Source organism: Protomyctophum parallelum (assembly GCF_964188405.1).
Source record: "Protomyctophum parallelum genome assembly, chromosome: 2".
In the NCBI taxonomy this organism is placed as follows: domain Eukaryota; kingdom Metazoa; phylum Chordata; class Actinopteri; order Myctophiformes; family Myctophidae; genus Protomyctophum; species Protomyctophum parallelum.
This window is the reverse complement of record NC_139699.1, coordinates 34,660,228-34,674,315: the sequence shown is the minus strand read 5'-3', so window position 1 is coordinate 34,674,315 and position 14,088 is coordinate 34,660,228. Positions and strand designations below refer to the sequence as shown.

The 14,088-nt window shown below is 39.0% G+C and overlaps 1 long non-coding RNA gene across 1 annotated transcript; it reads left to right on the top strand.

Moving 5' to 3' along the window:
- On the top strand, positions 1 to 4,622 carry LOC310854471. Its single transcript, XR_014568918.1, has 3 exons — positions 1 to 133; positions 3,853 to 3,922; positions 4,480 to 4,622. It is a non-coding gene; the product is annotated as an uncharacterized lncRNA (long non-coding RNA).
- The last annotated feature ends 9,466 nt before the right edge of the window (positions 4,623 to 14,088 follow it).

Genomic DNA, 14,088 nt, shown 5'->3' with positions numbered 1-14,088 from the left:
CAAAGCATGGCTGAAGACGCTTTTCTGTTCGACCCAGAATCTGACCCAGAAGCAGATGAGCCAGAAGAAGAACCGGTTCGGATCATAGAGTATTTTCGGATTCAGAAACGTCCCATCAGGACGTTTCTGAATGGTTTGTTCACTTTGCTTCTGGTCAGCGCTAACTCAGTGCTTCTTAAACGTGTTCAAGGATATGTAATGTAAAGTACTTACTTACTTAACTCAGTGATTCTTAAACGTGTTCAAGGATATGTAATGTAAAGTACTTACTTACTTAACTCAGTGCTTCTTAAACATGTTCAAGGATATGTAATGTAAAGTACTTACTTACTTAACTCAGTGCTTCTTAAACGTGTTCAAGGATATGTAATGTAAAGTACTTACTAGCCATGGTTCATGACTAATCATCATGGCAGTCATGTTCCAGGGCTAAGTACTTACTTAACTCAGTGCTTCTTAAACGTGTTCAAAGATATGTAATGTAATGTACTTACTTTACTTGGGTGCCAGCCAGAGCCTACATAAGTACATTTTGGAGTATTGATTGATTGAATTAAAAAAGGGGGATTAAATCTGTTAGCAGAGCTACCATTGCAGTGTTTAGGAAGAGTCTAGATAGCTATAGAGACTGTCAGTATATACGGAGGAAATAAGACACAAGTAGGCAGCAGACGAGAGTAGTTTATTCAGCCAATATATACACTCATGTTAACGGGCACTTCCGGGTAGCACTCCGGGCACTTCACAATAAAAGGTTTCATATACACAATATAGATCATATTCTAACACCCCCACTTGATCGAATATTGGTAAACATTAAAATGCATTAAACTTAATAATGTTAAACCTTAAATCTCAACTTATTTTACACAATCTTTTCACATAATAAATAATCCATTTCAATAAATATGTGCAAAATGTAAGCATCTCTTTTACATCTGTCATCATGTTATGTCATCAAGTTACTGGTTGCAATAATAAAACTTAAAATACTCATGTCATTTCTCAAATACAATACTTTTCAAATACTCAAAAAAGCAGATTAAATAAATCACAATCAGATCACCCAAACACAAATAAACACTTATTTTTCCTTCTTTTCTTTTGTTTTACTGTGTTGTGACCATAATGCATCATCACCCTGTTTTTTTTGTTTGTTTTCACCCCCCACTGCATTCTTGCCCTCTGGCAGTATAGTCAGGGTAAATGTATCATTTTCTCTCATCACTCCATAACAATAATCAAAGGTTACATTTCCCTGGTCATCAGATTTTGCTTGACACTCGTAATCCTTTAAATATTGAGGTGGTCTCCTTTCTCTTTTTGGAAGGCTACCTTCACCTGCCTGAATGTCAACCAGATCACTCATCTCTGCCTCTGCATCTTGTTTTTGTGTCTCTTTTGGGATTACAATGGTTTCCTTAACTTTAGGTAGATAGTTTACAGCCCCCCTATACTGCAACCATCATCCTCCTCCATTTCTTGCTCGGTTTGTGTCTGACTCGCAATGACACTCTTTTGAATGAACTTTACCAATCTGTGTTTAGCTACAAGTACTTTCCCTGTGTCAGGATAAAACACCAAATAAGCTGGGCTGTTTTTGTCATAGCCTACGAAAATACCTCCTTCACATCGTGAATCCAACTTTTTCTTGTCTTGCTTGTATGCATAGTATGGTGATCCAAATGTTCTCATTCTCGAAAGGTTTGGCTTCTTTCCTGTCAACATATAATATGGGGTCTGTCCTACACGCTTGTTTAAACACCTGTTTCGAATAACAGCAGCAGTCATTACTGCATATGTCCACAATTCTTTTGGTAAACTGCTTTCAATCAGCATGCATTTGGCCATTTCAAACAGTGTTCTCCTATTTATTTCAGCTGTCCCATTCTGAGCTGAGATCTCATGTCTGATGGCATTTTTGCTTAGCAATGCTTGAAATAGACCAGAAGCATACACGGTACAATTATCTGATCGAATACACTTAATTTTCCCATAAGGTGAAACATCAGCAATGTATTTTTCTGTAGCTTTGACTGCGTCACTCTTAGATTTCAAGAAATAAACAAAAATTGCTCCTGAATAGTCATCATAGTCATCATCGTAGTTGCAATGTCCTAGAATTTCATGCCACGTTTTGATATCATAACACCCATGACATTCATCAACATTAGTAATCTTATCAACAGTGTTTAAGTAAAACATCCTGTCATGTACCTTAATGTTGAATGTCGTACCATCATTTTGGATGAGCTTGTTCTGTCTCTCTTTGAAGAAGACTGTGGCTCCGTTGGATATAGCTGCGTTGACTGAGAAAATGTCTTGGGGAAAGGATGGAACGTAGAGCGCCCCCTTCAGCATCGTTTCCACCTCACGACCCTTGTTATCTCTCAGCCAAACGTTTGCAGTACCTCTCTTCAGCGCTATGCCAGAGGCCCTCACTCCATCAGCCATCTCCAGAACATGCTTTCGTGGCTCGAAACTCTCGTCGAAGTTTCAGAACTTCTTCACGTCGGTCATAATGTGTGACGTAGCCCCGGTGTCGACCATCAGCCCTCTGCTCAGAGCAATGCCCTGACAGAGTCTCTGCTTCGGTCCCCCGGCGCCGTCCACTTGGCAAACCTTGAAAGCGGACGTGTGCTCCTCTTCATCCATGGCATGTTGTTTCACGTTGACGTCTCTCAGTCTTCTCCGCCTGCAGTTGATCTCGTTGTGCGTGGAACTTTTGCAAAAACTGCACCACTGTCTCTGCTCCCTCCGACCAACAGCAGCCTTAGTGCACTCGAAAGCCTTATGCCCCCTCTGGCTGCAGTTGTAACAGGACAGTCTCACGTCTTTGCCTTTCATCACACTGTCGCCGACAGAGTTGCACTTGCCACTGAACTTATCATCGCTCTCGTAACTCCTCAGCTTGGTCTTAAACTCAGCGAAGGTCATCTTGTCATCACTTTGTGTAATGTGGATAGAAAATAGCTTGTATGACTCTGGCAGGCCCTTCAGAATCATAGCTGTCAATAAGCCGTCACTTATAGTCTCTTCCGCATTCCTCAGTGCCGTGATAGAAGTTTCTGCTCTTATAATATAGTCTGTGATTGTTTCATTATCAGCTTTCTGGAGCGACGTAAGCTCTGTGTACAAACTAGTCACTCTTGGTTTTCCCTTACCAGCATAGTGATCGTTCAGAATCTTCAACGCCAACCTCCCATCATCTGCTGCGTCATGCACAATCAACGACAAACTTCTCTCGTCGAGTACTTGAATAAGCTCAGCATATGCTTCCTCATTTCTTTCGGCGTCCACATTGTCGCCGTCGTCAGGCGCATTCAATATGGTGCTCTTCAGCCCTCGCAGTCTCAGGTAGGCGAAAAATCTGGTCTGCCATACCTCGAAATGGCTTCCGTCTCCGTCAAACAAACACAGCCTACTCCACGGCTTCCAATACTTTTCCTGCTGGGTCCCATAACCTGTTAGCAGAGCTACCATTGCAGTGTTTAGGAAGAGTCTAGATAGCTATAGAGACTGTCAGTATATACGGAGGAAATAAGACACAAGTAGGCAGCAGTGTCAGCTCTCATCATCCACTCGTCAGCTCCATGTTGACACACAACATAACTGACGAGAGTAGTTTATTCAGCCAATATATACACTCATGTTAACAGGCACTTCCGGGTAAACCCTCCGGGCACTTCACAATAAAAGGTTTCATATACACAATATAGATCATATTCTAACAAAATCCCTCACACCCGGCCGTGTAAAGTGAGGGGCGCTCGGATACATCATCATACATCCTCTAATTCCGGTGTGTGTGTGTGTGTGTGTGTGTGTGTTATGTTGTTATGTTGTGTACAGGTGCACGTGTGGACATTGTCAGAAAATGCCTTCAGAGCCTGAGAATGTGTGCTGCCAGGAAATACAACAGGTAACATCTGTAAAAACAAAATCATTGTTATATACAATCAACAGTGAACTCAACATTATCTCCATTGTCGGGTGGGTCATCAACATGTCTGTGGCAAAGACTTGGTCTCCCTGGCAAATTGTGTTGGATTCTCTCTTTCTCTGTTTTTATACACCATAGGATGTTCTTATTTTCATGATAAGATCCAATTACCGAATGTCAATTAGTCTCCAGGATTTCTTCAGAATATGTATGACACTGATTTACTATGAGTGACACTATGGCACATTTCCCCCCCCCCCCCCCCCCCCCCCCCCCTCTGGTAGCCACAGAAACGTCTCTGCTTTTTTGGATGAGATGTGACAGACAAGACAGAGTATTTCTATAGTGTGGAATTGATACTAATACTCTTGTGAAAATGTGAGTACTTCTTCACCACTGATGTCCACCAGAGGACAGAGCATCATGTTATAATAATAATAATAATAATAATAATAATAATAATAATAATAATAATAATAATAATAATAATAATAATAATAATAATAATAATAATAATAATATTATTAATCTCCCAGGTTAGAACTCATCTTCAGGATCTGGATGCAGAGGAAGACAGAGCATTGTGTATAACCGACCACCCAGGAATGCAGTCTTTCTGTCTGAATGTCTTCAACTTACAGCAAATCTGAAAAGATGTACATAGCTGACTACGGACCATTGAAGATCAGGGTCAGGGCAGCAGTAAGTCAGAGATTTATTTTTAATCATAATTCACATGTACAGCCAATGCTGTTTTTTTCTGCATTACAAACATTGTTATGCAGTATTGCTCAATGCTGACAGTATAATCATTCTAATGAGATGCTGTGCACATTGTCAAAGTGTGTAACTTTGCCCTGTGTTTACATAACAAAACTATATGTTTATTTATTATGATTATTAATTTATTATTATTATTACTAGTCCATACCCATTCAGTGATATGACATACCCCCTCTCTCTTTCTACCATCCCTTTCTCTGCCTCTTATATATTGGCTCATGTGGCACACCTGTCCACACATTCATTCCTCACATTTTTGAGGACACACATTTTGTCCTTAAAATGGTTCCAAATTTGAAGACGCAATCTCTATAATTATTTTTGTTAAATTATTATTAATATTATCACACCATGCTATACCAGCAGTTGTTCAGTCACTGGAGTAACTGTGGTGGTGTTTACCTGCAGAAACACTGTATACCAAAACAAACCGTGAACACACCAAAACACAGTGTGAAACACATGGAAAAAGGTCATCACACAAATATTTGGTCCCGGACCACCCGTTGAAGACCCCCGGTCCGTATGAAATATGAATATGAAGTGTTGTTGGGTTGTGTGCCAGACGCCACAGGTTCCTGGCGTACCGAGCGTTTGTGAGCTGGTGTTGGGGATATCTGGGAAGGCAGGTGAACGTGCCCATTCCAGCCTGCGCGGTGATGCGGATCCGCAGAGAGTTTCCTTGACGCCAAAGACAAAGATGCTCAGTTCAAAGTTTCTAGTCAACTAAAGAAAGTCCTGAAGTCCTTCTACTCTGCTCAGTATCCCGACTGGTGGTGGTGGTGGGGTCCTTTCTGTTTGTTCCTCTGAATGCATTTGCATTTGCAAACAAAATGAAAGAAGTCAATTTGTGTAGCAAGGGATCTCCCAGCTGTATTGTTGTTTAAAGGTGGTACCGTGAGAGTGATATATTTTGGTTAAAACAAAGTTATTTTGTTAATAAGTTAAATCTCTGTGAGTAATCATTGCTATAGTATAGAGTGGTCAGTAACAGTGACCACTCAACAGTAACAGTCTCTTTCATAAACAGAAAATGCATCTTGCCAATTTCAGCCAATTAGGAGAAAGAGCCCATGTATCAGTGTTAGAACAAGTAAGACAAGCAAACGCGGGAAGCAAACGCAGCTCGTGTGTGTATGTGGTTGTTTGTGTGTGTGTGTGTGTGTGTGTGCTACAGCTGCGCCCTGTGTGTGTGTGTGTGTGTGTGTGTGTGTGTGTGTGTGTGTGTGTGTGTGTGTGTGTGTGTGTGTGCTACAGCTGCGCCCTCTGGTGGCGGGCGGGTGGTGTCACATATCTTTGTGGTAAAGCCTGGGTCTTGTCCATGGCAAATGTTTGATTTTCTTTTTTACACACCCATTACAATGTTCTTATTTTGATCATAAGGCCCAATTACTGAATGTCAAGTGTCCAGGTTTTCTTCAGAAGATGTATGAAACTGATTTATTACGACACTATGGCATATTAGGACTAGTCCAACTAGTAGTGGACACCCATAACTCTGAGAGTGTACCAAATGGACCCTTACGGTTACGGGTCCATTTGGTTCCATTTGTATACTGTCAGAGTTACTTACCTGTTATGGTCATTCACATTCTTTGTGGTTCTGGTAATATTATTGTCCACAAGGTTTGCCTATCCACGGCAAAATCTTAATTTAATATCAGGTTTTTAGACCTGTACTTTTGTTGAAACAGAATAAAAGGTTGAATCAATAGTTTGTCTGTGCTTTACAAAAAATATAGAATATCATTACTTGTTGTGTTACTCAACACTAAAGCAAACTGCCTATGTATTTAGTTACGATGGATATTCAAAATGCTATTACGAAAGGTTGTTTTTTCATTCATGTTGTACAAGCTTGATCTATAGTCTCTAATGACACATTATGTTAAACACATCAACTTAAAAAATGGGGTCGTCACAAAAGTCTGAGTAGATGTTAAAATCCCCCAAACATGTTTGAAAGTGAAACATCCCATGCAGTCTTTGTTTAGTACCAGGAGTCTGCCCATCGAACAATCTCTTTGTTAAACAGAAATAAATGTAGACGTGGGTTACAAAATCCACCCTAAAAGGAGAGAGAACCCTGAAAAGATTTATCAGCTTGTGTTTTAGTTCAATGTCTTCCAGTTTCACTTCTGTATGTATCCTATATTAGTCCTCTGACTGGATATGGAGACATGGGAAGACTTCTGTTACTGAACAAACTATATATCAATGATTACTAGAGCTATTTTAACAACACGTAGGCTATCCCTTACAACACCTTTAACATTTCACAAAGTTTAATAATAATATGTTCCATGTGATAGATTGTTGTAGTTCTGCTGAAACTCATCCGAGTCAAAGAGGTGTAAAATGGTCTCAGTAATGTGATCTTACTGATCTCATAATGTGATCATTAACAGGTGATCTGTCCAATGCCAGACAACCAGTGACCATTAACACGTTTAATATCTGCATTTGAATGCATTGTCTATAGTGAATGATTAATGAAGCATCAGCCATCAGCATTTAGCCTTAATGTTGTCCGGTTTCCCAGGTTTACACAAATACAGTTGTTGCTGTTATTCTGTCTCTGTTATACAGGTTTAATGTTTGTTTAGTGTCTATTTATGAGGGGCCCCTCCTATATATACAGGTTTAATGTTTGGTTTATGAGGGGCCCCTCCTTATACAGGTTTAATGTTTGTTTTATGAGGGGCCCCTCCTTATACAGGTTTAATGTTTGTTTTATGAGGGGCCCCTCCTTATACAGGTTTAATGTTTGTTTTATGAGGGGCCCCTCCTTATACAGGTTTAATGTTTGTTTAGTGTCTATTTATGAGGGGCTCCTCCTTATACAGGTTTAATGTTTGTTTTATGAGGGGCCCCTCCTAGATACAGGTTTAATGTTTGTTTTATGAGGGTCCCCTCCTAGATACAGGTTTAACGTTTGTTTAGTGTCTATTTATGAGGGGCCCCTCCTATATATACAGGTTTAATGTTTGTTTAGTGTCTATTTATGAGGGGCCCCTCCTTATACAGGTTTAATGTTTGTTTAGTGTCTGAGGGGCCCCTCCTAGATACAGGTTTAATGTTTGTTTAGTGTCTATTTATGAGGGGCCCCTCCTAGATACAGGTTTAATGTTTGTTTTATGAGGGGCCCCTCCTTATACAGGTTTAATGTTTGTTTTATGAGGGGCCCCTCCTAGATACAGGTTTAATGTTTGTTTTATGAGGGGCCCCTCCTAGATACAGGTTTAATGTTTGTTTTATGAGGGGCCCCTCCTTATACAGGTTGAATGTTTGTTTTATGAGGGGCCCCTCCTAGATACAGGTTTAATGTTTGTTTTATGAGGGGCCCCTCCTTATACAGGTTGAATGTTTGTTTTATGAGGGGCCCCTCCTAGATACAGGTTTAATGTTTGTGCGATTTTGAACATTTTTTTAACCTAAGACTTTTGACCTTTACCCTAATAAAAGTAGGTACAATAATTGTAATATATGTTTTTTTGTGATCATTAGAATGTCTAGAACATGTTTTATTCATTATTGTGAAAGATATCCCCCAAATGTAAATTATGAATGTATTATATTATTATATAATTATTATAAATTTTCCATCAAACTTTATTTTTTTATTTTTTTTAACATATGTTTTAGTGTCAGTCCTAGTAGTACAAAGTAGTAGTAAGGTTGAAATGTATTTTTTGCAAGTAGAAATTAATGCGGGTGTTAGAGGGTTAACAGGTGATCTGTCCAATGCCAGACAACCAGTGACCATTAACACGTTTAATCTCTGCATTTGAATGCATTGTCTATAGTGAATGATTAATGAAGCATCAGCCATCAGCATTTAGCCTTAATGTTGTCCGGTTTCCCAGGTTTACACAAATACAGTTGTTGCTGTTATTCTGTCTCTGTTATACAGGTTTAATGTTTGTTTAGTGTCTATTTATGAGGGGCCCCTCCTATATATACAGGTTTAATGTTTGGTTTATGAGGGGCCCCTCCTTATACAGGTTTAATGTTTGTTTTATGAGGGGCCCCTCCTTATACAGGTTTAATGTTTGTTTTATGAGGGGCCCCTCCTTATACAGGTTTAATGTTTGTTTTATGAGGGGCCCCTCCTAGATGCAGGTTTAATGTTTGTTTAGTGTCTATTTATGAGGGGCTCCTCCTTATACAGGTTTAATGTTTGTTTTATGAGGGGCCCCTCCTAGATACAGGTTTAATGTTTGTTTTATGAGGGTCCCCTCCTAGATACAGGTTTAATGTTTGTTTAGTGTCTATTTATGAGGGGCCCCTCCTATATATACAGGTTTAATGTTTGTTTAGTGTCTATTTATGAGGGGCCCCTCCTTATACAGGTTTAATGTTTGTTTAGTGTCTGAGGGGCCCCTCCTAGATACAGGTTTAATGTTTGTTTAGTGTCTATTTATGAGGGGCCCCTCCTATATACAGGTTTAATGTTTGTTTAGTGTCTATTTATGAGGGGCCCCTCCTATATACAGGTTTAATGTTTGTTTTATGAGGGGCCCCTCCTTATACAGGTTTAATGTTTGTTTTATGAGGGGCCCCTCCTAGATACAGGTTTAATGTTTGTTTTATGAGGGGCCCCTCCTAGATACAGGTTTAATGTTTGTTTTATGAGGGGCCCCTCCTTATACAGGTTGAATGTTTGTTTTATGAGGGGCCCCTCCTAGATACAGGTTTAATGTTTGTTTTATGAGGGGCCCCTCCTTATACAGGTTGAATGTTTGTTTTATGAGGGGCCCCTCCTAGATACAGGTTTAATGTTTGTTTTATGAGGGGACCCTCCTAGATACAGGTTTAATGTTTGTTTTATGAGGGGCCCCTCCTTATACAGGTCTAATGTTTGTTTTATGAGGGGCCCCTCCTAGATACAGGTTTAATGTTTGTTTTATGAGGGGCCCCTCCTAGATACAGGTTTAATGTTTGTTTTATGAGGGGCCCCTCCTTATACAGGTTGAATGTTTGTTTTATGAGGGGCCCCTCCTAGATACAGGTTTAATGTTTGTTTTATGAGGGGCCCCTCCTTATATAGGTTGAATGTTTGTTTTATGAGGGGCCCCTCCTAGATACAGGTTTAATGTTTGTTTTATGAGGGGCCCCTCCTAGATACAGGTTTAATGTTTGTTTTATGAGGGGCCCCTCCTTATACAGGTCTAATGTTTGTTTTATGAGGGGGTTAAGAGTGCTGCTGATATTACTTGCGCAAGCAGAGCACGCAAGTAATGTGGTCGGCCCGTCTCATTTGTCGTGACAGCTGTTCCGCCATTTGAGGCTTACGCAGAAAAACATCAAATCTGTGCCCGTATTGCTGGACCAATGATGACGAAATGACCATATTTCTTACGTCATCATTTAGAGCTAGTCATACACGTATTTCTTACGTCATCATTTAGAGCTAGTCATACACATACGTGTATGACTAGCTCTAAATGATGACGTAAGAAATATGGTCATTTCGTCATCATTGGTCCAGCAATACGGGCACAGATTTGATGTTTTTCTGCGTAAGCCTCAAATGGCGGAACAGCTGTCACGGTTTTTGGACCAAAGTGATCACAGAATACCGCTAATCAACTTACAACTACACACTTTATACAGTATAGAGTATAGAGTATATATGTATACATATATAGTATATGCCTATATACTATATATATACTATATATATTTCTTACGTCATCATTTAGTGCTAGTCATACGTATACTATATACATAATCAATAAAAAATAAAATACCAAATTGTGCCTGATCTGCTGGGACCAGAGTACGTGGTGTGTATGTGTATGACTAGCTCTAAATGATGACGTAAGAAATATGGTCATTTCGTCATCATTGGTCCAGCAATACGGGCACAGATTTGATGTTTTTCTGCGTAAGCCTCAAATGGCGGAACAGCTGTCACGGTTTTTGGACCAAAGTGACCACAGAATACCGCTAATCAACTTACAACTACACACTTTATACAGTATAGAGTATAGAGTATATATGTATACATATATAGTATATGCCTATATACTATATACATACTATATATATTTCTTACGTCATCATTTAGAGCTAGTCATACACATACACACCACGTACTCTGGTCCCAGCAGATCAGGCACAATTTGCAATTTAATTTTTACTGATTATGTATATAGTATGAATAATTACACATTTCAAATGTTCCTTCACAGAGATATTGAGATTCCACCGTTTACAGAAAAAGTATACTGTATAACATATTTTAATTCAGTTTATATACCTTTTTTTTCAACACATATAAATGATTTATTTGTCTCTGAAAAACAAAAAAGGGATCCAGAATATATCTACAACAATAAAACAGTATTAAAACAGTAATACTAAATGTTTACATGTATAGTAGGTAGCAAATAATTACATCTAAACATTAATCATTTCAAACGTTCGTTCACAGAGATACTGAGATTTGACAGTTTACAGCGGGCGAAAACATTACATGCGCGCTCTGCTTGCGCACTAGTTGGCCATTTATGGCCTACTAGTGTGCAACAAGCAAGTATGCACTCGACAGAGTGCAGTTCTAGTTGTTAATGTAACACCACGTGACGTGTGTCAAACACTATAGTTATAGTTATTTCAAGTTTCTTCTTACATTATGGCTTTCCTTCTCTTCTGTATAATTATGCTTTTATGGAGAACCTCACCCAAGTTCAGCTGTTCAGACGACTGAAAGCCCCAATATGCCTTACACAATAGCCTAATATAGGCATGAATCTACTTAATTAATGTCATAAGTCCCTTTATTTATGGACATATAAATATATATAAAATAAAATAAATTTTCTCAGGATTGCTGGTGCTAAGCGATTAACATTGGACTTTTGAACTTTTTAGGGGCCCACAGCGAGGGGCCTCTTATAGCGAGAATCACATCGCATAAATCAAAAGAAAGCCAAACATGTCCACTTCAATTTAAAAAAAAAATATGATTCTACCATCTTCCATTCTGGAGATATTGACCTTTTTCTAACACCTGCTTTTGAAGGCACGCTGCTCGCTTGAAAAAACAGCAGAGATATGGAAGTTGACAGACATTTCAGTTCAGTTTTTTCAGACCGACAGACCGATATAAATATGAGCACAAATACTATCCTATACATACCATACACCGAATGAAAGCCCTGAATGTCTACTTTTAGGAGGAAAACAGTACACATTGTACACATATACAGTTTGACAGTAATTGGTCATTGAATTCAGCTTGTGCCCACCAGAGATAACTAAGACTACATGGACCTGAACTGCTCAATATTCACAAAATAAGGCCTATAGCGACATATACATACTATATACCGTATGAAACATAAGACTCTCTGCTTTCATAAGAAAAATACTTCTACTGTAATAATAATAAAAATCACACCCCTGTGAAGTGAGCAGTGCAATGTTGCACTGCTCACTTCACAGGGGTGTGATGTATAAAACGTATAGATACGCTTTGCGCATACAGCGTTCGAGATTAATAAAGCGTATGGATACGTTTCCAGCATTCTTTGTGTTAACGAGCTGGCCTCGTGCATGGTGGTGGTGTGTGTTTGTTGCGCAGTTACAAATTGGCTCGCTGTTGTTCTCCATTCGTCGAGTGCTTTATGTTAATATGGAGAAAACATTTAAAATTAAAAGTTATCTTTTTAATAACTCACGTCTTTATCTCCTCCTCTGCTCGCACGGTGTGTGTTTTCCCGCTTCATTTCCCCCTCTTCTCTTCTCTCCTCTCCTCTCCTCTCCTCTCCTCTCCTCTCCTCTCCTCTCCTCTCCTCTCCTCTCCTCTCCTCTCCTCTCCTCTCCTCTCCTCTCCTCTCCTCTCCTCTCCTCTTCTCTTCTCATCCTGCATGGTCTCTGCGTCAAACAAATAAACAACTTCACTGAAGGAAAGTGGCGCGCGAGACGAAAACATCAGAGCTACAAGCCTACAGCGCGCAGCGCATACAACGTTGCGAGGGCTTGTATGTCTGTGCTTTTTAGGCGCGCAGCCTGAAAACCTCGCGAGCTTTAATATTGTTGTGTATGTGGTCAGGTTTATAGTACTTTACTGGTCAAAGCCAGAACTGACACACGTCAATCAAGGGTATACAATGCAGCTGCGCAGGACCTAAGAGCACCTAGCACAAGGCAGAGTGGTCTGACACATAAAGTAGTCCCTGGGGAAGCAATACACTACAAATATCTTTGTAAATAAAAAAGGAAAACGATGTATTTAATAGAATAATTATTTTAAGTCTTTCAGAAATGCTGCAGCTTCTTTGCTATTTGTTTGTTTTATTGTGTAGGCCAATAGGTCTACATTTATCATTACAATTTACAATTTAGGCATTTAGCAGACGCTCTTAATCCAGAGCGACTTACATTTAGGCAAGAACAAAAGCATGGGAATACATCACATAAAAGCATTTATCATGAAACATGCGTAAGCTAAGAAGGTAACAGTGGAATATCTATATGATGAAACTATACATACACTATACATAATAAACTATACATATTCACTACTATGCTATACATAATTATGTACTATGGCGTGCTATGACTATATACAATACAAATATAGTGCTGTCTACATAACATGCTATAAGTCTAAGTCAAATGCTATCTAAGCCAACAGAAATTCTATCTAAGGGGTTAGGCCTATACATTTATTTCTATGCAATATTTAGGTCTAATATTCATAACAAAAGCTTGCAGCTAAAGTTTAAAAGCTCAATCTTTTCTGATGTAATAGTTATTATAAATGTTTGTATATTTTTATATCCCTCCCAAAGTACACTATCGCGATGTACTTCACTATATTAATTCATTAAATTATGTATGTAATGTTATTGGGTCCCAGAGGGGCACTAATAAAGTGTTGACACAGTCACACAGAGATAGGCTACTCTCTACTCAGATACAATGTCACTGTTCACTTTGTGGGTCACTTACCAAACAATTATTATGTTGTACATGGCTAGCCAAAAATATATAGGTTCTTGAAATGCAAAACCCCCAAAAGGGTTACCGTCCTAAAAGAGTTAGGCTTAAGGTGTGATTGGTACTTTTATGTTTTTCAATGTATCTTTTACAATATACGATACAGCCTGAGGGGCTGACAGACAACCAAATAAATACTCAGCAGTGTTGTTTTCGTCGACTAAAAGTAAGACGAAAAATGTTCGTCGACTACCTTTTTTCACTGACAAAAAACGAATGGAAACTAAATGAAAACTAATAAGCTATTATGACTAAAACTAAGACTAAATATACTGACAATTTCGTCGACAAATAAAAACTAGACTAAAATGTTAGGAAGGGACTAGTGGACAAGAGATCCAGTATAAGTC